Source organism: Macaca thibetana, chromosome 4 (genome assembly GCF_024542745.1).
Source record: "Macaca thibetana thibetana isolate TM-01 chromosome 4, ASM2454274v1, whole genome shotgun sequence".
Lineage (NCBI taxonomy): Eukaryota > Metazoa > Chordata > Mammalia > Primates > Cercopithecidae > Macaca > Macaca thibetana.
In genome coordinates this window covers 2349951-2371900 of record NC_065581.1, presented here as the reverse complement: position 1 = coordinate 2371900, position 21950 = coordinate 2349951, and the positions used below count along the sequence as shown (strand labels likewise).

The 21950-nt window shown below is 45.1% G+C and overlaps 1 protein-coding gene and 1 long non-coding RNA gene across 2 annotated transcripts in view; one reads left to right on the top strand and one right to left on the bottom strand.

The window, feature by feature from the left end:
• The window catches only part of GMDS (GDP-mannose 4,6-dehydratase), a 1107103-nt gene that overhangs the window by 238355 nt on the left and 846798 nt on the right, over positions 1-21950 (top strand). The window lies entirely within an intron of this gene.
• LOC126952555 (uncharacterized) lies at positions 7114-10166 on the bottom strand. Its single transcript, XR_007724943.1, has 2 exons — positions 9748-10166; positions 7114-9474 (listed from the first exon to the last, which is right to left on the bottom strand). It is a non-coding gene; the product is annotated as an uncharacterized LOC126952555 (long non-coding RNA).

The window sequence follows — 21950 nt, the reverse complement described above, 5'->3', positions numbered from 1 at the left end:
CAGGGGCAATTAGGAATGTTGAAATGAACTTACAAATAGATGCAAAATGCGTCAACATCTACAGGGGCAATAATTAATTTTATCACCACTGGAACTAATTCAACATTTCTTTGGTCAAGAATTATTTGTATTACTATGCAACTTGTTCAACGTACAGTGTTCTAAAATAGCTCAAAGATGGTGAAAGTCAGAGATAACCTGGAACAGTATGCTGCACAGGACACCCAGTAATCTTTTTGCCCATTTCAAACTTTTCAAAAATGTTTCAGTGTATGTGTGTGATTCTTAATTGCACTTACACATCCTTGGACAATAACTACATATTGTTAGAATAAGAAAGAACTCAGCAATGAATCTTGTACTAATTTTTGTTTTGTACATGTAAACACAAAGAAACTGTTCACATAAAAAAGTAGATGGTAAGTGAAGGATTTGTTGGAGCAATGTCACTCAATTCTTTGAACTTCTGAGTAGTATGCCAAAAGTCATATTATGACTGATAATCAAAATTATTTTTAATGATCTATTAGCTGCCAATCTAATTAAATCTTCCTTTAATTTTACTAAAGGCAAAGTATTAAAAATAAGCTGGCTCCTCATTTGTGTTCTCAACACCAATATTTTGAATTGTTTCCTTGTTGCCCCAAGCACTTTCACCTCCTAGAGGAATGTGCCCTAATGTGAGGAGGAGCCTGTCTTTCTTTTGTAAAATTGGAAAAGAGCATCTGAGAAGGAGGGGGAGGGAAAAGAGAACTAGCCTCACTCACACGCAGTGTTCGCCTGCCCTTGATATCCCCTAGTGCTTGGCACGTAGTAGGATTTTTAAGAATTAACAGAAACGACCAAATGAATTAATTAATAGGTGTCCAAAGTAGATTTACTATCAAACAAACAGAGCTGATGCCACAGTGCCCTTCGTTGCACGATCCCCTTCCAGGGCCGGGGTGAGCACCGCAGGCGGTGTCCATGTGTCCATGTATTTCTTGAGCGGGCCCCTAACGCTGTGCCTTCGTGCTCATATGTAATACAATTTGCAAAAGTAAGCTACTCTAAGAGCAATGGATTGGGATCTTTGTCCGTGCTCATGTCCAATTCATCATATTTCTCCTCTGCAGGGTGAGCTGTGGTGCCCGCAGGCCACCTGGGATCCAGTTAGGGGCAGTAGAGTTGGGGACATAATTAATTTGGATTTAATGGAATAAATGCATGTGACTTTCAGGCAGTCTTCTTACTGTTAAATTACTGCTAATTATCCTAATGTAGGGATGGCTTCTAGGAATGTCCCTGTTGCACACTCTATCTATCTACTCACTAAGCAGAAGAATTGATGATGCAGGGCCAGAGATAAGAATGCATCCTACAGCGCCTAGCTGTGTGTAGCAGAAGAGAGACAAATTGCTCCGATCATCGGTCATGTGAAATGATCTGCACAGGGTCAGCAACATCTTGTCAGAATGAAAGTTCACCATGCTTTCTTTCTTTTTCGACGGGAATGGTATATTTGATAAAATTGGAACACATTTTTTCAGCAATTAAGAAAAAGAAAACATTTTAACAAAAAAAATGAACCCTTGACTTGAATGTATATTGAAGTGTTGTCTTTTGTCAAGCTTAAATTTATTAAGGACCTGGGAGAAAAATTCTCAATAAATTCAATGGAATATGAACAAATGTCAAGAAGCTATGTGATGGAACTAATGGGAATTATTCTGATATAGATGACCAATTTTAACCAAAAAGTGTCCAGATAATTCAAAAAGTAATCCATCAAAAAGAACAAACACATTCTGAGTCAAAATCATGAACAGGCCATTGGATTATTGGAAAATCTAATCAATGAAGATGCAAGAATCTTATGAACATATTAAGGGTAAGACTTAAATGTCTTGTGGATTTGAGACAAATTAGTTACATCAATGAAGATACCATAAACTCTGCAAAAGTTTGTTATAGGAAATCATGAACCAAACCAGCTCATGCAGGTCATCAATTCAATGAATATGTTCAGTCACTGTAGATGAAAAACTGAAATGCCCTGAAATCTGCCAGCTGAAGAATAATGAGGTTCATAAATTTGGCAAAAGAGTTTTATTTCTCATAAAGCATTGCAGCCTGCAGGCTGACCATCTTGCAGACTGGGAAGTGTAACCTCCTTAAGAAGTACTTCAGGGGAGGGATCAATGGATTTGGAATGTACGCTGAGCAGGTTGGCTAAGTATACACGTTCAGCAAGTCATAGGAGGAGTGATGGACACTCACAACAGGAAGGCAAGGGCATGCGTAGTAGCTAACAGGCATGCAACGTGCTTCCCTGCTCACTTCAGGGAGACTTAACATTTGAATGTATTACAAGTAGGCTCTAAACATCAAAAGGTGAAGCAGAGGACATGGAGGCCCTCCGTGTGTAGCGTCCCTAGCTGGCCAGAGCCACTCTGTGGCTAGTGGTCTCTCACCAGGAAGGAATGATGGTGAGTCCTGTGTCAAGATTGTAAGGGAGCAGCAGCATGAGGGCTGGTTGGTATCGGAAGTAGAGCAAGTCTTTCCAAAGGGCTGGTTTGTGTAATCCTTAAAGAGAAAGCCAACGGCAGTCAGCAAGAGGGGCGGTATAACAAGGCCCGCTGACCTTCCTCCTATCATGGCCAGGAACCCAGTTTTTAAGGTTTCTTCAGGGCCCCCTTGGCCAAGAGGGGATCTGTTCAGCTGTGTAGGGGCTTAGAATTTTATTTTTATTTCTCAAATCTTGCAGTTCATATATAATGAATTTTTCCCCAAATCTAGACAATATTGAACTTTACATAATGTGACCAATATTGAATTGAAAAGGGAAAGTAAAAAAAATTCTCTAAATCTTCAATAGTAAATTTTAATAAAACACACTAGAGAAAGATCTGAATTGTCTTTCTATTCTCTCTATAGAAAATGGTACTGCAAAAACTGTTGTGTTTTGAGGAGGTGATCAAAGAGGGTACAACCAAAATAGGTAAGAAAAAGTATTTTAGAGCTGCATCAGAAAGTTAATTGAAAATAATTTGTTTTCAGATTTTGTGACATTTAAGTTATGTTTCAGATTTTTTACATTATAGTTAGTTTGGAAAGTTCTTAATCATGTTTCTTCCTGTGATATTGTGAAATGTATATTTGGTCTTCTGGTTTCCTGATTCATAGCTCCCCAAATCCTTGGGATCTCTGGAGTGGTGAGTGGCTCTTGTATGCTAATGAGATGACTGGAGCTCCTCAATAGTCTCTGGTGGGGGACTGTTCGCTGTTTTCAACCCTCCCAGGAGGGAAGGTTGAAAATTTCAGCCTACCTCCTACTCCCCCAGACCCCAACCACCTCTCTCACTTTCAGGGAGGATAGAAGGGCTGAATATTGAGTTGATCACTGACAGCCAATGATATAATCAATCATGACCTACCTAATGAAGTTTCCCTAAAAATCCAAAAGGACTGAGCTCTGGGTCTTCCAGATAACAGAACATGTAGAAGCTCCTGCAGGGTGGTGTATCCAGAGAGAGCATGGAAGCCCTGTGCCCCTTTTCCCATTCCTTGCCTTATGTATCTCTTCCATCTGGCTGTTCATCTGTATCCTTTGTAATTTATCTTTATAATTAATGTGTAAATGTAAGAATTTCCCTGAGTTCTGTGAGCCACTTTAGCAAATTAAATAAACCCAAGGAGGGGGTTGGTGGAACCCCAGTTTATAGCTGGTTGGTCAAAAACAGTTCACCACCTGTGCTGCAATTGGCATCTGAGCTGAGGGATAGACTTGTGGGAATGAGCCTTCAACCTGTGGGATCTGACACAATCTCCAGCTAGACACTGTCAGAGCTGAGCTGGATTAGAAGACACCCAGCTGGTGCCCACTGGAGAGTCATCTGCAGAATTGTTTGGTATGTGGAGAAAAACTCCACACATCTGGGGTCATAGAAGTGTGAATGTTGTGAGAGTACAGCAGGAGAAACTGACTTTGTTTTTTCCTATGTCCTTACACTTCTAAAATTTCTTTTGCATAGTCTCTTCTCTTTTGCTGACATTAAACCTTATTACTCTATCCTCTGTCTCTGACCAACTCTTCTGTAGTTTTCCATTACTTATCCTTACCATGTTTTATTCTGTTTTCTCCTATCCTACTTTCCAATTATCCTCAATGACTCATCTGTCAAAGACAACCAATGAGTTCTTAATTTTGATTACGGAATTTTTTGGTTTTCCAATTTGCCTTTGGTTTTTGTAGCATATGTTACAACTTCTCATGTCTGCTGAAATTCTATTGTCTTTTATCTCCTTGAACATAGTAAAAATAATTATATCAAAGTCTGTATACCTTTTAAACATTCTATTTTCTTCTGCTATTTCTATAAATTTGTACTTCCACTCTCTGGAGTCTTTGTGGCTCTGTTGCCACTGTTAGCTGTTTCAGCTGGTATTCGTACATATTGTCGCATCTCCTAAGAAGTATGCTTACTTTTTCCTTGTATGCTAGATTCTGTAACTCAAAATTTATCATAGAAATAATTTGAAGCTCAGGTGCTAACAAGATTCCAAAGAATTACAAAGCCAATTTCCAGAAGGGAGAATTGAGCTCAGCACTGGAGATCCCTTTTTCCCTGGAGGAATTTGCATGTTCCCGAGGGAGGAGCTGAGAGGTGGGGTGAAGCCACTGACTGCCTCATGGGGCTAGGGGACATGTTTGGAATTGCAGAAGGCTCTATGTGTGCATGTGCATGTGTGTGTGCGTGTGTGTGTGTGTATGTGCACCTAGGACAGAGCCCTTCAGTGCTCCAAGTCAAAGCAAGTGGAGGATTGGGATAAACTTAGCTTCGATTACGTTTACACAGCTCATCATTACTTCCAGGCACAGTAAAATCATTGCTGCCATCCTGAGGTGGACATAGCTTCCGGGAATGCCCAGGAAGCCCATTCTGCTGATGCACCCAGCATGTGACCTGAAGTGCAGGATCACAGGTCATCTCCCAGGGTCACAGGTCATCCCCCAGGGTCACAGGTCATCCCCCAGGGTCACAGGTCATCTCCCAGCCCAAACATGCTCCACAGCACGGGAAGTACATGGAGGGGAAGGGGATGAAAGTCTGAAAAAGATACAGTCAGAAGCCAGTTTGTCAAAAGATTTTCCACATCTTACAGCTTACATATGAAAGAAGATTGACAGAAGTTATCCACAACTTGACAATAACACTAAAACTTACATGACTTACCAATAATGAGTTGTAAAACTGAAAGAAAAATTTTCAAATTATCAACGAGAACCAAATTGTGATCGATTGTGCTAAAGACTGAATTTTCTCACTATTATCTCTGTAGAAATGACATTACAAAACTGTGGTCAGAGGAAAAGGCAATCAAACATTATGCAGACGAAAATATAAGAAAACAGGAATTCCAGAGATTGGTTGGACAATTAAGCAATAAATATATTATTTTCTTGGATTCTATGCTGTTTGTGGTATTCCACAGGTTTTGAAAGTGTGTAATTCACGGTAATTTCCTTTATCTTTCTAAATGATAACAATTGTGTACTTAATTTTGTATTTCTTCTTTCTGAAAGAGGACGCCCACATTGTGTAAGCTCAGGCCCCTCTCAGACTAACTCTGTACCAGTGTATGTGTTTCAAAGGCTTTGTTCCATAGTTACTTAAGAAGGGGATCCTCTGGCTCTCGTCATGCCACTTAAACTCCCTGGATTTCATTTTAGTCGTCTGTAAAATGAAGGAATTAGCCTAAAACTTCTGAGATCTGTTGCAGCTCTACAAGCAGGGCCTCTGCAATGCCGTGAATCGTAGCGGTAAGATTTAGTAAGGCTTTCCTCACTGTGTGACCTTGGAAAATTATGTGTCCTGGTTTGACAGATGAGAAAAAAACTGACCCAGAACAAGAAAAAGCACATACACAACTGCAGAACTCCAAAAGAGAGCAACCGAGACAGAAATCAGAGGGACGAACAAAACAGCAGGTGGCCAATTTGGCCATGTCCCAGGGCAAGGTGCTGGAGCATCTAGGCAAGACTATCAGGGCAGGTGGCCAAGGCCGGCTTTGCAGCTCAACTCAACACCATCTCAAGGATATAAAATGGTTAACGGCAAAGAAAATAGAAGACAGAATTTCTTTGGACAAAGTTTTTAGTGTGCTATGGCAATTTCTATCCCCATAGCCAGAGGTTTGGAGTTCATATTTCTGCATAGAAGTAGGTCATCTAATAATTAAAATCAAACTGTTGTGGTAACTAGAAGTGACTAGAGGATATTTTCTTTCTTTCTTTTCTTTGTTTGAGATGGAGTCTCACTCTGTCGCCCAGGCTGGAGTGCAGTAGTGTGATCTCAGCTCACTGCAACCTCTGCCTCTGGGTTCAAGCAATTCTCCTGTCTCAGCCTCCCGAGCAGCTAGGACCACAAGGCATGCCACCACACCCAGCTAATTTTTGTATTTTTAGTAGAGACGGGGTTTCAACATTTTGGCCAGGCTGGTCTTGAACTCCTGACCTCAGGTGATCTGCCCGCCTTGGCCTCCCAAAGTGCTGGCATTCCAGGCGTGAGCCACTGCACCCGTCCAAAGTCACACTTAACTTGATGGTTTAAAGATACTCGAGACAGAAATACTATGTAAATTATGCAGCATTTTACAAATTTTAATTTGGATTACATTGCTTTTATGAGTCATCATATCAACAAATCTCATACTTAATAGATTTTATAGATCAGTACAATTTACAAATATTTTGAGAGGTAGGTATTAGGTTGCTAAGTCTTTATTTGCCAAGTAAAAACATTTTTTAAAATCCCATCATTTAAAATCACTAACATTTTATAAGAGGAAGAAAATGTTTGCCCTAAATATGTAGGAAAATACATAACAATACACTAGCAGAATAAAAAAATAGGACTAGAAATGTAATAAAGTTAACTTTATAAATGTTTGCCTCATAATTCTTTTTCCCCATAGGCATGTAAAAACTTTGTTATAGACCTGGGTGTGGGAGCTGTGGATTAAAAGCTTATTGAGGCATTGCTTTGGTTATGGGATTTCAGCAACCAAAAAACCATGATGGTCCTATCAGCATTTCAAAGCTATTTAAATTGATATGAACCACAAACTGAGTTATAAATCCAACCTCTTTTATTTTCTGATACAATAAACCAAAACATCAAATTCTAACATCACTCTCTTAAGTATCTCCTTCTCAGAATTGTCCATGAACCCCAAAGATTTACCAGGTCCAAAGGTGAAGGTGGGGCTTGAGTCCTCAGTGCAAAAGAAAACCCTCAATGCACCACTGCAATTACTTCTGCTGCCCCATGGTGGCGCTGTTGAAGCTTAGTCCTGCACAGCCCTGGCAATAAAGGAACTGCCTAGGTCACCAAGGATCTTCAGGGGTCTTCAAGCTGCTTCCAAAGTATTGCTTGCCACTAAAAGCATTCTATATTAGAGCTTCAAAGTTGCAGCTCTTAAAGATATGCTCTTTTATCTCACATAGAGGGGAAACTTCCAGAGCACCAACTAGCCCAGGAGCAGTTCTAACAGCCACCACCTCAGCCTATAGAACTGGCACTCCCCTTTCCTCCATATCAACCACTTTGGCAGGAATGGGGCAGATTTTCCTTTGCATCCTTTGAACAGAGAAATGCTCACCACGTCCCCTCCCTGGACACTCAGATCTCCATGCAGGGGAACCCCCGAGTGGCCCTGTTGAACAGAGGGTCCTCTCAGTGATAGCCAGGTGAGTGTGCACTCAGGCCTTTGCTGCAGAAAGGCTGCCATCTCTCTGTGATATCCTCAGCAGCCCACTTCTCCCTCTCCCCAGTCCCACCCCGGCTAGACATTGCTCCAGAGAGAATGCCCCGCTTAATGGCCCCCATGCTAATCTCAAAATCTGCTTTCTGGTGACGCCAAACAGCAATGCTGGGCTGTAATTAGAAGTTCTAGTTCTGACTGTTGGATTCCTTAGGATCACAACAGACAGCATGAATAACTCACATGCTTACAAAGGCGAGCATCTACTGCATAGAACATGGAAATATACCCTAGAGGTCACTGGCCTTAGCAGCAGCGAGTTGATCTAGCGTCCTGACTGCACTTTACAAATCGGTGGGAGGAAGTACAGCACTGCTGCAGATGGCAATGTCACCCATCGGGTTGTTGTGGACAGATCTGGTTACATTGTCCGACTCATTCACTAGGATGTGTCCACATCCTGCACCCCTTGAGCACATCAGGGCAAGCAGCTGTTCACTCTGAAGATGTGTGGTTTCACATCTCTGAAAAGCCAGCTGCCCGAGCCACAAAGGCTAACCTGGGAAAAGATCACTGGGGACACTTTCTCAAAAGGTGGCTGCACAGCAGGTGGCACTAGGGATGTCTAGGCTTCTTTGGCACTCACCATGGTGCCATGGTGAGAAAGACTTGGCCACCCTGATGACAAGCAGTAGAGCACTGGAGTTCAGGGTAGTGGCTCTCAAAGTGATCTGTGGACCAGCATGAGCATCACCTGGGAAATTTTTTAGAAATGAAATTCCCAGGCCCTGCCCCAGACTTACTGAATCAGAGACTGGGTGTGGGGCCAGGAAGCTGCATTCTAACAAGCCCCACAAGGGGTTCTGATGCATGCTAACATTTTAGAATAGTGTTTGGTGACTTCTTCTGTAAAAGGCCAGAGAGTAAATATCTCAGGCTTTGTGGACCCTGTAAGCAGCCATGGATAGCCTACAAACAGATGAGAGTGGCTATGTCCCAGTCAAACTGTATTTATAGATGCTGAAACTTGCATTTCATGTAATTTCATGATGCCATGAAATATCGTCTTATTTTAATTTTTTCAACCATTTCAAAATGTGAAAAACAATTTTTAGTTGCCAGGCCATACAACAGGCAGTCATCCAGGTTGACCCCAGCCTGTAGGTGCCACCCCGGGTGTTGAGTTCAGACTGGATTGGAATCCTGGAGCTCCCCTAACCAGGTGGGCAGCCTTGGGCAAGTCACACAATCTGTGTGCCTACATGTCCTCCAATATGAAATGGGGTAGTACTAGCACCTGTCTCACATGGATGCCGTTAACATTAAATGGCTACCACGCATATCACAGCCGTAAGTAGGAGCTTCTTATTTTCCTGTCCGTGAGTAACTTACCTCCTTCTTATGGTCAGCTGTCCTTTTCATGAGAGATACAGCTCTCCAGCACAGAGACCACCTAGAGTGAACCTGAGGCTCCCAATGGTCTTGTCTTGGGCTCCCTGACTGCCCTCCAAGATGGGTTCATAAGGGTTGCATGCTGCTCTTGCCCCAGGAGATGAGAACCCCCAGGGCTCTGGCAGGACGGCATCCTAGTTAGATGAACCAAATGAGCTCTTTCTCAGCCGTTGGTCTGCTGTGCTGCTCGGAGTCATCCGCGATGTTCCAGGCAACGCATCATGGCTCCAATTTAACAGTTGATGAGGTCAGTCCATCCTTTATTTATAGCTTGGCCTGGGAAGTGCCAAAAGCAATGTTTTAAATAATAGTAGGTGTCTGTGTGTGAGAGAGAGACAGAGCATGACAAGGGAAAAGTGACAAGAGCGGCAAATTGGCGATTCCCGTACTGGGGAACCAGCATACCAGCCCTAAATGACCCCGCTGAAAGGGATGAGGAGGCAGCATGCCTGGAGGAGGAAGTGGAGACCCTGCATGGAGCCTCAGCTGGCTGCCTGGACAGTGCCTATATGGAACCAGGCCAAGGCCCTGGACATCTGTGATACTCACTTGCGACGTGTTCAGGGCTGGGGGTGCCCCTTTTCTACTGTGCCATCCTTCCAGAGACTGGGAAGCTCGCTCTATGCTCCAAAACGTTCCTTGTCTTCTCCCATCGAAATGTAAGCCACGCTCTCCAGGTGACAATAAAATCCCTATTTGGTGCAAGCAGTCCTGACAAATAGGGAAGTGCGTTGTTTATGAACTAGATAACACTTTTTGGCTGTCCGTGATGAAAGACACTGAAATATGCTACCACGGAAACTGAGGTATTTGTCTCTAGAAATTAAGAGTTTTTGATGTAAGAGGTAGAGGGGAATAAAGAGGTTTTTCTTGTTCAACACTTTACAATTTTCCTAAACAAAAAGAGTCTGGTGCAAAATAGAAAATTCAATTGCACACAGTTTATCTAGATACTCTGTCTTATGTATAACAGGAACTCCAAGAGGTAATCAAGACTCTTCCTATTCACAGACGACTCAATTGAGGCTCAATAAGGTGAAACAAATTTCTCAAGACCCTGTGGGCAGGAGTGGAGGAGTGAAGCTAAGAGTTCATTTGGCAAATGAATCTGAGCCAATGAGAAACAGCTCCAAAACCTTCCCACGAGGGAGCAGATGAGAAAAGGTCACTATAGAGGCAAAGAAAGCCCCAAAACACTGCCAAAAAGTGCCCGCACATGGTTTATTTTAATTGTCACTTCTCTGTGGCTTCCTTAAAAATTAATTTTGGCCGGGCGCGGTGGCTCACGCCTGTAATCCCAGCACTTTGGGAGGCCGAGGTGGGCAGATCACAAGGTCAAGAGACCGAGACCATCCTGGCTAACACAGTGAAACCCCATCTCTACTAAAAATACAAAAAATTAGCTGGGCGTGGCGGCGGGCACCTGTAGTCCCAGCTGCTCGGGAGGTTGAGGCAGGAGAATGGCATGAACCCAGGAGGCGGAGCTTGCAGTGAGCCAAGATTGGGCCACTGCGCTCTTGCCTGGGCGATAGAGTGAGACTCCGTCTCAAAAAAAAATTAATTTCCCCATAGTAAGACAACCTTTCCAGAATAAATTAATTACCCCATAGTAAGACAAGCTTTCCTTGGCTTTCAGTTACCACTTGTTAAGATCCTTGGTGACATTGTCCTCCACAGAGATAACTGTTTGGGTTGAAATCTCTAACCATGTCATGTGAATGCCAAGGAGGGACTGTTCTGGCCCCGTCTTCAGAGACAAATGCTCTACACTCTGACACGTTATTTTTTGTCTTCTCTTCCTCTTTGACTCCAGCCCTGTCCTTGTTGTCACTGACTCCTTCCTGCTTGGGCCAAGGACAGGCTGAGCTCTCCCCAGTACCATCTGGACAGAAGAGTCATGAGAGGGCCACAGCAAGGGGTGTCCATGGAATGCCATCTTGCTTAGAATGTTTCAAACTCATTCCAAGGACAACTGGAGGATTTTACCCTGGAGGATTTTTAGATGAACATGTGTTCCAATATGCAAATCTCTAGTAAAGGCCGATGAAGAAACCAAACTGGGAACAATGGAGCTAACATTTCTTTTCTTTCTTTCTTTTTTTTTTTTTTTTTTTGAGATGGAGTCTTGCTGTGTCACCCAGGCTGGAGTGCAGTGGTGCCATCTCGGCTCACTGCAAGCTCCACCTCCTGGGTTCACACCATTCTCCTGCCTCAGCCTCCTGAGTAGCTGGGGCTACAGGTGCCGCCACCAAGCCAGGCTAATTTTTTGTATTTTTTAATAGAGATGGGGTTTCACTGTGTTAGCCAGGATGGTCTTGATCTCCTGACCTTGTGATCCACCTGCCTCGGCCTCCCAAAGTGCTGGGATTACAGGCGTGAGCCACCGCGCCCAGCCTGGAGCTAACATTTCTTGAAGCCCAGTGCCAGACACAGGCCATGAGTCACAGAAATATGGTAGCCAACCTTGGGTGAAGCCAATTTCTCATCCCTACTTCCCTCAGCAGAAGCCAATAGTGAGATAACCCCGTCTGACACGTGACTAGAACTCATTCTCTGAATTCTGAATCCTCTTTCGTTACTCTATGTTCTTTCTTAAACTCTGCAACCTGATAGTGTTATCCCTAATTCAGGAGAAATTCTACTTTAAAGCTGTGCCTCCCCCGGCGCATTCTCCTTCCCTTGGCCTCAGGAGGTATTCAACCATTTTGATGAGCCTAGAGATCTAAACTTATGAGAAAGGTTTGCCTGGGCTAATGCCCCTGCCCTGTTGGGTGGTGCCTGGGGTGCCATGCCACTTGGGCACATGGAAAACACACACCCCCCATGCGGGTGCTTTCAGGGCTTGGAGAGTGTGCAAAGTGTGTACTCTTGCCACAGGTGGCCAGCGTGGCGGGTGGGAGTCCTGGGTCTCCTCCCCAGATATCCACTGCTGAGTGAACCCTGCCAACCCTTGTCATCTGTTTTGCTTCAATGTCTGCCCAAAAGGCTGTGAGCAAAATCATTCCCTCAGCATTTTTCTCACAGCTCAGAGAGGGAGAAAGAGAAGGATGAAGGACGTTCACCCTCTGGCCCTGCCCAGAGGCCTCTGTGGGCGTCCCGCAGGCAGAAGAGGATGACAGATGTCACCCCTTCCCTTGTGTGCAGGGGAGGCCGCCTCTGCCTGATTCTGTCCAGTTAGCAAAACAGGAGGAGCTGCCAAGACAAATAGCCGAGGTATGAGAGTTACAGCTAGCGCTCACCACGGTGTGAAACAGACCCGTGAAACGAGACATAAAGGATGCTGCCTGGAATAGCTTGAATGTCGAACATTCTTTCCCAGTGGAGGGACAGAAGGAGGCCGGCAGCAGCAGTGTGGGAGATGGAGGCACCATGTTGTCCCGGGGGCCGAGGCGCGGGGCAACCCCAGGCATCACCCTGGGAGATGGGAGACAGTGCCCACTCTTCGCCCATTCCATGCCAAGGCTCCCTGCTACGCTCATCACAAAATAACGTGGCTATTAATAGGTCATATCAAAAGAGCCCTTGTAGTTTCTAATCATTTTCATCTGGCTTAGGGAACAGCAACCATAAAATGTCTGTCTGGTGGCTGCTGGGCTGGCGGGGCAGGTTTCTATTAGCCAGTACTCAGAACGCGGTGGCAATGACAGGCGAGGCAGAGGATGGTTTATGGGCTTTAATGCCGGTGCTGACATGGAGGATCGGAGCGAGATTTATTTTATGCCCGGGCCATCGCTGAACACTGAAAACCAGTCATTACAAGCCAGATGACAACTGGAATGCAGTAATCACTTGAAGGAATATTTATTTGGTTTTTAAGTTTTTGGATGAATCTGGTGTTCGGAAAGTCAGGGACCGCTAGGAAGTCAGACTATGCCATTATTACATCCAAACCATTATACATTTGCTAGCCAATTATGTAATCCTATATGGAAAACATAACCAGAAGGCAGGATAAGCCCCAAGACCTGAAGGCTCATTATTCCAGGCTCACCATCGTTTGTGGTTACCACACACCCTAAATATTATTAATGGACCAAAAGAACCCAATACTTGTAAAGTCTGGTCAGTATCATTAAATCCACAGCTCCCTATGACAGTGAATTTGATGGAGTGGCAATATGTATTAGGTCACTTTTCTTCTGACTCATTTCACTGGATTTCATGCGATAAAGTAGCAAAAAGAGGCCATTTTTATTAAGCCCATTGTCAGCCTAAAGGTTCAATTAAGTTTCTATAAACACATCTTCTTTAGACATCCCTGATGTCAGCATTCCTGCTCTCAAGCAAGTCATGCCTTAGAATTAACTACATTTACTCGTGACATTGTTAATGGTTCTTGCTTCTTCCGGATGAGCAAAGGAGGTTGGGCAGAAATGTTAGATATGCTACTATTTCTTTTCTTTTTTTGTTTTAAGATGGAGTCTTGCTCTGTTGCCCCAGGCTCAAGTGCAGTGGTGTGATCTTGGCTCACTGCAACCTCTGCCTCCTGGGTTCAAGCGATTCTCCCGCCTCAGCCTCCCAAGTAGCTGGGACTACAGGTGTGTGCCACCATGCCTAGCTAAGTTTTTGTATTTTTAGAACAGACGGGGTTTCACCATGTTAGCCAGGAGGGTCTCGATCTCCTGACCTTGTGATCTGCCCTCCTCAGCCTCCCAAAGTGCTGGGATTACAGGTATGAGGCACTGTGCCCAGCCATATGCCACTATTTCTATAAGATATGGCCTAACGCTTCCTGCGTCATCTTCAATTCATCCATCCCACTTAACTATCTTGTTTTTCTTTCCTTTCCAGAACTCTACGCAAGCATTTTTTGGGGATAATTTTTCTCCCTAGGAGGATCCATCGTTTTCCGAGTGCACCAGGAACAAGAAGCTGGGCTGATTCACAGAGGGTGGCTCAGGCAGCCCCTCCCGTGGCACTCGGCCTAACTGGTCAGTCAAGCGTACCCAAGGCTCCAGACAACGTCACAGCCTAATGGCTGCTGGGTGTGTCCACAGCGTGAAATGCATTGAGCTGTTTGCTCCTGTGGGCACATTTCTGAGTCTATGTCATCCCCACCAAAATAATTCATGTTTTAAATGTACATGAACTATGATCATAGACGTGCTCTCCCTGTCTCTTCTCCATCAAGTCTCGGGTAAGCACAAAGCAAATAAAGGAAGAGCCCTCGAATGTGCACTGAGATTCTGGAGCTTTGGACTGGGTGTGTTATTATTGGAGAGACGGCCACACACAGGGTTAGGGAGAAGGTAGATACCAGAATCCCTCTCCTGCCCTTTAACTTCTTGTTGCCAGTTCCCATCTTGACTTCAGGTGTCACCTCTTCACCCATCCCCTGGCTTCTGTTCAACAACTTCTACTTTGTAGGGTGTTTTTGCTTTGTTTTAGAGACAGGGTCTCACTCCGCCACCCAGGTTGGAGTGCAGTGGTGCGATTATGGCTCACTGCAGCCTCAAACTCCTGGGCTCAAGCAATCACCCCACCTCACCCTCCTGAGTAGCTGGGACTATAGGCGTATGCCACCATGCTTGGCTAATTTTTTTATTTTTTGTAGAGATGAGGGTCTCCCTGTGTTGCCCAGGCTAGTCTTGAACTGCTGGGTTCAAGCGATCCTCCTGCCTCCGCCTCCCAAAGTGCTGCGATTACAGGCATGAGCCATTGCTCCTGATCCTACTTTGCATGTTTTAGATTTTCTCACATCTGTGTTTAGCAAACTTAAAGAAAAAAGATATCAGAAAAAAGAAAAGCAAATCTTGCTGCATTTTTCTTCCAGGGTAGCCCTGTGCAAGGAATTCATTCAGTTTCTTATCTAAGCACCCTTTTTCAACCATGTCAGAAATCAAGACATTTCTGAGACAGCATTGAAAGCTAATAAATTAGGCAAACACAAACCTATTTTTCAAAGGCTTTGAAAGGCTTTCAAAGCTGGGACACAGAGGTCCTGGCCAAGGGCTGCAGCTCTCTGTGGCCTCACGCGCGGCACTCTCGGTGTCTGCACCACGGGTTCTTCTGTTCTGGTTCCCACGGTCCATGCTGCATGTCCTCCATCCTGGCATGGGCCTCCCCAGTGGGCTTCTGTCCTCTGACTTCCAGTTGGCCTTGGTGATAGAGAGTGAGGTCAGGGTATTTGTTCCCCAGCTTCCTTCCTGAGGAGTTGCTTCTGACGGGCTTTGTCCCCTGAGCTAAGGTGACAGTTCTTCTCCAGCCGGCCTTTGCCACAGCACTCTCACCTTTCAGCTTCCTGTAACCACTGGCTGCCCTCATCCAGCGTTACCATCACCCATCGTGTCCCTAAACCCTGTTGTCAACTTTGTCCATCCCCTCAAATTATTGTAATTCGTTTCACCATTTATTTCTTGTGGGGACTCTGACTCAACCTGGGGTCTAATGGGGAGGTCCGACCAAGCACAGGCTGGAGCCACGCGCCATGTATTAGAATGTTCCGAGGTCTGGGGATGTTTGTGGCTGCAGAAAGGAAAGGTTCCGGGCTATAATGCATGCTCCAATGCGGACCGTTAGGATTCTGCATATCTGAGGGGCTTTTCCGGAAAGCTCTTATCAGTCTTTGGTGGTCTATCTCAGTTCTTTGGTGGTCTGCACTCTACACTGAACAACCCCGGCCTACGTGAATACTGCTAGACACACACAATCCACAGTTGCACACCTGGATGGATATTCCAAAAGGAAGCACACTTATGCCAGCAGCACTGGAATCAAGAAACAGGCATGACCAAGCTCCCTCCTGGCTCCAGCCACTCCACCTCCAGTGGTAGCTTTCACACAAACTTTTACTGCCATAGTCCCATCTGTGCTGTTTCTGAATGTTGTGTCAATGGAGCCGTGTGAGTCCTTTTGCTTTAGATTATGTTTGGGCATTTATCTAGGCTGTTGCCTATGTTCATTCTCATTGCTGCACAGTTTTCCACTGTTTGAACACGTCACAGGATTTATTCATTCTACTCTAGAAGAATGCTGAGGTTGTCTCCACATCGGGGGCTATGAAAATGGTGCCCCCATGAACATACACATGCCTTTCGCTGAACATAGTGTATGCATTTCTGTGTGCATGTGTGTTGGATCATTGAATCTTGGGTAATGTGTATGTTTAGCTTTAGGAGATCATTGCTAAACGGTTTTCTGGAGTGATTGTATTAATTTTCATTCTGGGTAGACTTATCTTTTTGATCACTTCCTAAGTGTATGCATATTGCATCTCTCCTGTTGGGATTCCGGACCAAGGAAAGGCTCTGGTTTAAGGCCCTGATGAAGATGTGGTCAGGACCCCAGGCAGCCTGGTGAAAATTCTTTGGCAGAATTTGCATCGGTACACCAATAACCAGGTTCTCGGTGCCGTGATTTGTACCAGCTCCTCCCTGCCTGCCCTACTGACCCATGTTCCCTCCTGGCCAGCACTGTTCAGGACAGACAGAAAAGAGGAGACTGAGGTTTGGGAAGAGAAAAAGAGACAAAGTACACACAAAAAGCTGTGGTGTCAATTTTCAGTGCGAATTGGAGAGCAATCCAAGGGGCAGAGTTAACCCGGTCCTGAAAACCGTCCTGCTCTTCGGGTGTGCGGCCTTGTGTGTGGGGAGTGGGGGACCCAGAGGGAGTTTCTCCACATCAAGCAGACCCAGGAAAAAAATGCCTCTTACTTTGCATTATCTGCCACAAAGGAAAACAATGACACAGGCATCTCATTGGAATGGATGGAGAGGGAAATCCTGAAATGTCTCCAAATAAGGAAGGAGAAGCGGGAAATGATTGTGGATTCCCCACTACTACCAATGTAAGATGCATTAAATACCACCGATGACTTCCCTAACTCATGTCTAGCCTCTATTGTTTCATTTTATAGTATAGATAATTTAATAAAAGCTACTAACATTTATTCACAATTCTAACCTCTAAGGCTGCTGTAACAAATCACCTCAAACTGTGTGGCTTAAAATAATGGTAATGTATCCTCTCACTGTTCTGGAGGCCAGAAGTCTTAATCCAGGTGTTGGCCGGTCTGTTCCTTCCAGAGGCCCTGAGGGAGCCTCTGTACTGGGCCTCTCTCGGCTCCCGGTGCTGCGGCAATGCTTGGCATTCCTTGGCTTGCAGAGCATCCCCCCATGGCTGCCTGTGTTCACATGGTGTTCTCCGTGTGTGTGCATGTGTGTTTGTGTGTGTGTGTGTGCACGTGTCCAAGCTTTCTTCTCTTGTAAGGACACTAGTCATGTTGGATTTACAGGCCACCCTGCTCCAGTATGGCCTCATCTTAACTTGATTAAGTCTACAAAGACCCTGTTTCCAAATTACGCCACATTCACAGGTTCCAAGTAGACATAAATTTGAGGTTGGACAGCAGGGGTGGGGCAGTGAGGAAAGGCATCACTTTTCAACCCTTTATAACCCCTGCATGACTTTTCTCCATGACCTTAAGATGAAGGATGAATTCTCCTCCCATATAGATGTCCAGGAACGTAAGTTTTGCTGTTGTAAAGGGAACCCAGATGTATGTAATGAACCTTGGGATGGAGCGAGAATGTGAGTTAGGAGAAAAGAGGTCCTTGACCCTTCTCTGATATGCGTAGCTCTTGTCATAACTTAGGAGGGAAGAGAACTAGGGGGGGACACTTAGAGGACAGCTTCCACTATCATTGGCCAAGGTCTTAATACAGTGAACTAACTAGCTCATAAACCCTGAGGCAGCAGTGTCCACAAAATGGGGAATGTGAGCTGCTTATAACCAGAGAGAAAAGGGTGTCCCATGTTTTAGGGCTAATGAACACTTGCCAATGGCCTATTTCCAGGCAGCCCGGAGCCCCTGACTGCCAGGAGAGTAGAGCACCTGTGGAGATGCATGCACAGACACACAACCATGGAAGCTGTGGAAATCTTTCCACTTTGCTCTGTGTTGCACATTTTATGTCTGTCATGCATTCTGTCTGTGAGTTTCTCTTTTCTGCCAGGGTGCCTACAGCAAGACCTCACACCAGACAATTGCAGGATGGCCTGGATATGGGAAGGGAGGAAAGGCCATCCTGTTCCATAAGCAGCTTTCCCAATGGTGCCACACAAGCCAGGCCATAGCAACAACTGGAAACCTTCTCCTGGAGACCTGGGGAAGGGTCCGGCTAACACAAAGCCTAACTATCACCATCACCAACCTCTGATCTCTGTGCCACCGTGATCTCATACACCAGAACCTGCAGGACCAGGAGACGTTGGTGCAGCTTTTGGTTAACAGTGATGCAAATGGGACTTCAGATTCGGATGACTGTTGAATCCAATAAAGAGAAAACTGAGGAGTCTCCATTTATCACATACATTTTTATCCAGGAAAAAGTCAACTCAGATAACTTAGTCCAAAGGAAACCTATTACAGTGTGTGCTTGGAAATGCCCAAATTCACTCTATAATTTTTAAATTCACTCTATATTTTTTCATTTGGTTCATGACTAAAGGAGCTTCAGAGTTTTGAAGGCAATTAACTTCACAGCATATCAGCTACAGCTAGTGATAAAAATCAATTCTCAGGTCAATTCAGGGCAGGGTATATTTTCAGAAAATAGCTCTTTTAAAAGTATAACTGAAAAGCGTGGCCAGGTTAGGCCTACTTAGTGTTTAATTAGGATGTGGTTGCCTCCTTAGAAACTCTAAAAAGGGGGACCTTTGAGGCACAGGTTGCATCTGTAAGAACTGCACATGGATCAGAACCGAATTATTTTCTGTTTCAAAAACAGCTTTTGCCAAGGGAAGGTGCTGCCTTTAGCCACACTGAGACTGACACGCCCTGTTGACTCTTTTGTTCTGACTTTCCAGCACACGCATCTCTTCGCCCTGGGTTTGCTCAGCTGGTGACGAGCACGTGCTGAGTGCAGGCTGAAGTTCAGGAAAGGATCACAGAAACATCAGAGAAGTAAACACGAGAAAGAAACGAGGGAATTCAAATTGTGCTGAAAATATCACCCATCTGTCATTAATTTTGAGTGGAGTTGTCGCTCACCCACAGGGTAGCTTCTCATATCAGAACGTAAGAGGGAAACAGGGCGTCACCTTGAGCCGTCCTCAGAATGCCCCACGTGGACATGCCCTTCGTCATTTCCTTCATTGGTAGAAGTGTTGGCTGCTTCTTCGGCTGAACCAAATGAAGCTGTTGCTTGGGTTTAGAGGCCACTTCTCTTTAAGCCCTGGGCTCACACTCAGTGCATGGGTGTTTGTGCCACATGTGGCTGATGAGGGGCACGGCACCTGCAGAGCCCCCAGCCTTGCTTCACTCCAGGACACACAGGGAAGCATGAGAGTGTGTAACCGACCACAGCATTTAATATTTTTTTTTCTTTTTGCTGAATGCATAAGGTTGAATTCATAAAAGTGAAATGTAATTTTGATGCAACTCCACTCAATTTCAAACAGACAGGCACATCTCAGGGGTGATGCATAAAACATGTATGCTGATTTTCCATATTTTTGTAGTTAGTATGTAATTAATAGCTAAGTAGTTAAAGCAGTGATGTGTGCTGGGCCTGTGCATTTCATGGAAAATGAATGAACAGACTCATTTATGGTAATTGGTTTAATAAGCTTCGGAGTGGCAGAAACATATCTAAAATTAAGACTAATGAACTTAAATCATTTGTTTTTTGATGGCTGAACCTATAGGCTATAAATGATAAACTTTGAAAGATGTGTTTTATATCTTTATATAAGTTTTATAAAAGATTATATTACTGCAAGTTGGAGACAAGCAAGAAGCAAATAAGTGCTATCAGCCTGAAATGCGGGAACTAATCAAGCATTGTAGACAGGGAGGTGAATGGATTTCTTGCTGTTCCTGGATACTGAGCTATAAAGTAAACTCTAACACAATTTCTAATGGACTGTTTTCATCACCAAACAAATAATAAATTGTGATCCATGGAGCAAGTCCGGCAAAAGTTTCTAGCAAATAACGATTAAAAGAATAGAAGGCTTACTGATTACTATGGGGTTATTTATTTTAAAACATTGCCATCTTAAAGCAACATATTACTAAATTATGGATGATTTTAAACAAATTCCTCATTTAAAAAGATGGAAAGCTCTGGGAAGCCTCATGATCTTTATAGAATTCTCTGTCCCCCAAAGGCATGGGGGAGCTAAACTCTCGAGTAGATATTTTCTTAACCAGTCTTAGCAATTCTTTTTTTTTTTTTTTTTTTTTTTTTTTTTGTTGAGACAGAGTCTTGCTTTGTCACCCAGACTGGAGTGCAGTGGCCGGATCTCAGCTCATTGCAAGCTCCGCCTCCCGGGTTCACGCCATTCTCCTGCCTCAGCCTCCCGAGTAGCTGGGACTACAGGCGCCCGCCACCTCGCCCGGCTAGGTTTTTGTTTTTTTTTTAGTAGAGACGGGGTTTCACCGTGTTAGCCAGGATGGTCTCGATCTCCTGACCTTGTGATCCGCCCGTCTCGGCCTCCCAAAGTGCTGGGATTACAGGCTTGAGCCACCGCGCCCGGCCCTTAGCAATTCTTGTTTCCTCTTCCCAAACAAACTCTTTCTCTGGTGGAGAAGAACAATACAAATGTCCTTAGAATCGATAGGCTGTGCCTTAGAAGTCAGTCAGAATAGCTTGCGAGATCCAGCTGACCTATATTGGGTAGAAAAACCCAAAACTGAAATGAAACAAAATTCTTCCTTGAATCTACAATATTGGAGCTTTATTCTGGAAAGAGATAAAATGACCAAAACTTTCCTGATGTGCCTCCTTCACCTGGGCTTCCCATCCTGAGGAAGTAGCTGGAGTGAGCTGGGCCTGGCAGCTCTCAGGACAGCCACCCCAGGAAGAGTGTGACCTCCTGCATCTTCACCCGGCTCAGCCAGGGGAGGAGCCAGCCCACATCTCAGGCCGTATCGTTTATCCAAAAAAGAAGAAATGCAATGCATTTCCCCAAGAATGGGCTGTTTGGGAGCAAATCCAATTTGTCATAGAAATAGCCTGCACGGATCAGCGCAGGAAGGTTAGCTTGTCAGAGATGCAACCAGCTACTTGTGATCCATCCTGAAGTCAGTTATAACCCCTAGAATCTAGCAGACTAGATCACCACAGCTCCATTTTGCACAGACACACATACACATATACACACACGTCCACATGCATGCACACACGTACATGGACACACATGCACACACACATGCACGTGCACACACACACGCACGGATGCACAGACCCCCAAGCACATTCCCTGCTCTGCTTCCTGCCCAGGTACAGGTGTGGCTTTGTCTACACAGTCCCCAGTGCTCCCACGTCCCACAGCATAAATGCATGCCCAGGCACTGGGTGTGTGGAGACTCCTGGTGCAGGGGAAGTGTGAACACGTGCTCACACCTGAAGCACTAACTTCCAGCTGTGGGCAAAGGTGAGTACAGCAAGGCCACCACCAGCCTCCCCGCAGCCCCCACTGGGATCCCCCCATTCTGCTCTGGGACTTTGCTGGGATGCCCACCAGCTCTGCAGGGCAGGCTGTGCATGCAAGGCCCACGCGAACAGATGCCCACAAAAACGGGGGCCATCAAGACCACGAGTCTTGCTTTCCCTCTGAACCAGCCAGAAGTTGAAGTCAAGTCACCCGAGGGGAGCAAGCGTCCAGCCACCCGCATCCACTGTGACAACAGTGCCACATCCGCTGCAGGCCGAGGTTCTGGTCACCCGAGGGGAGCAAGCGTCCAGCCACCCGCATCCACTGTGACAACAGTGCCACATCCCTGCAGGCCGAGGTTCTGGGAACAG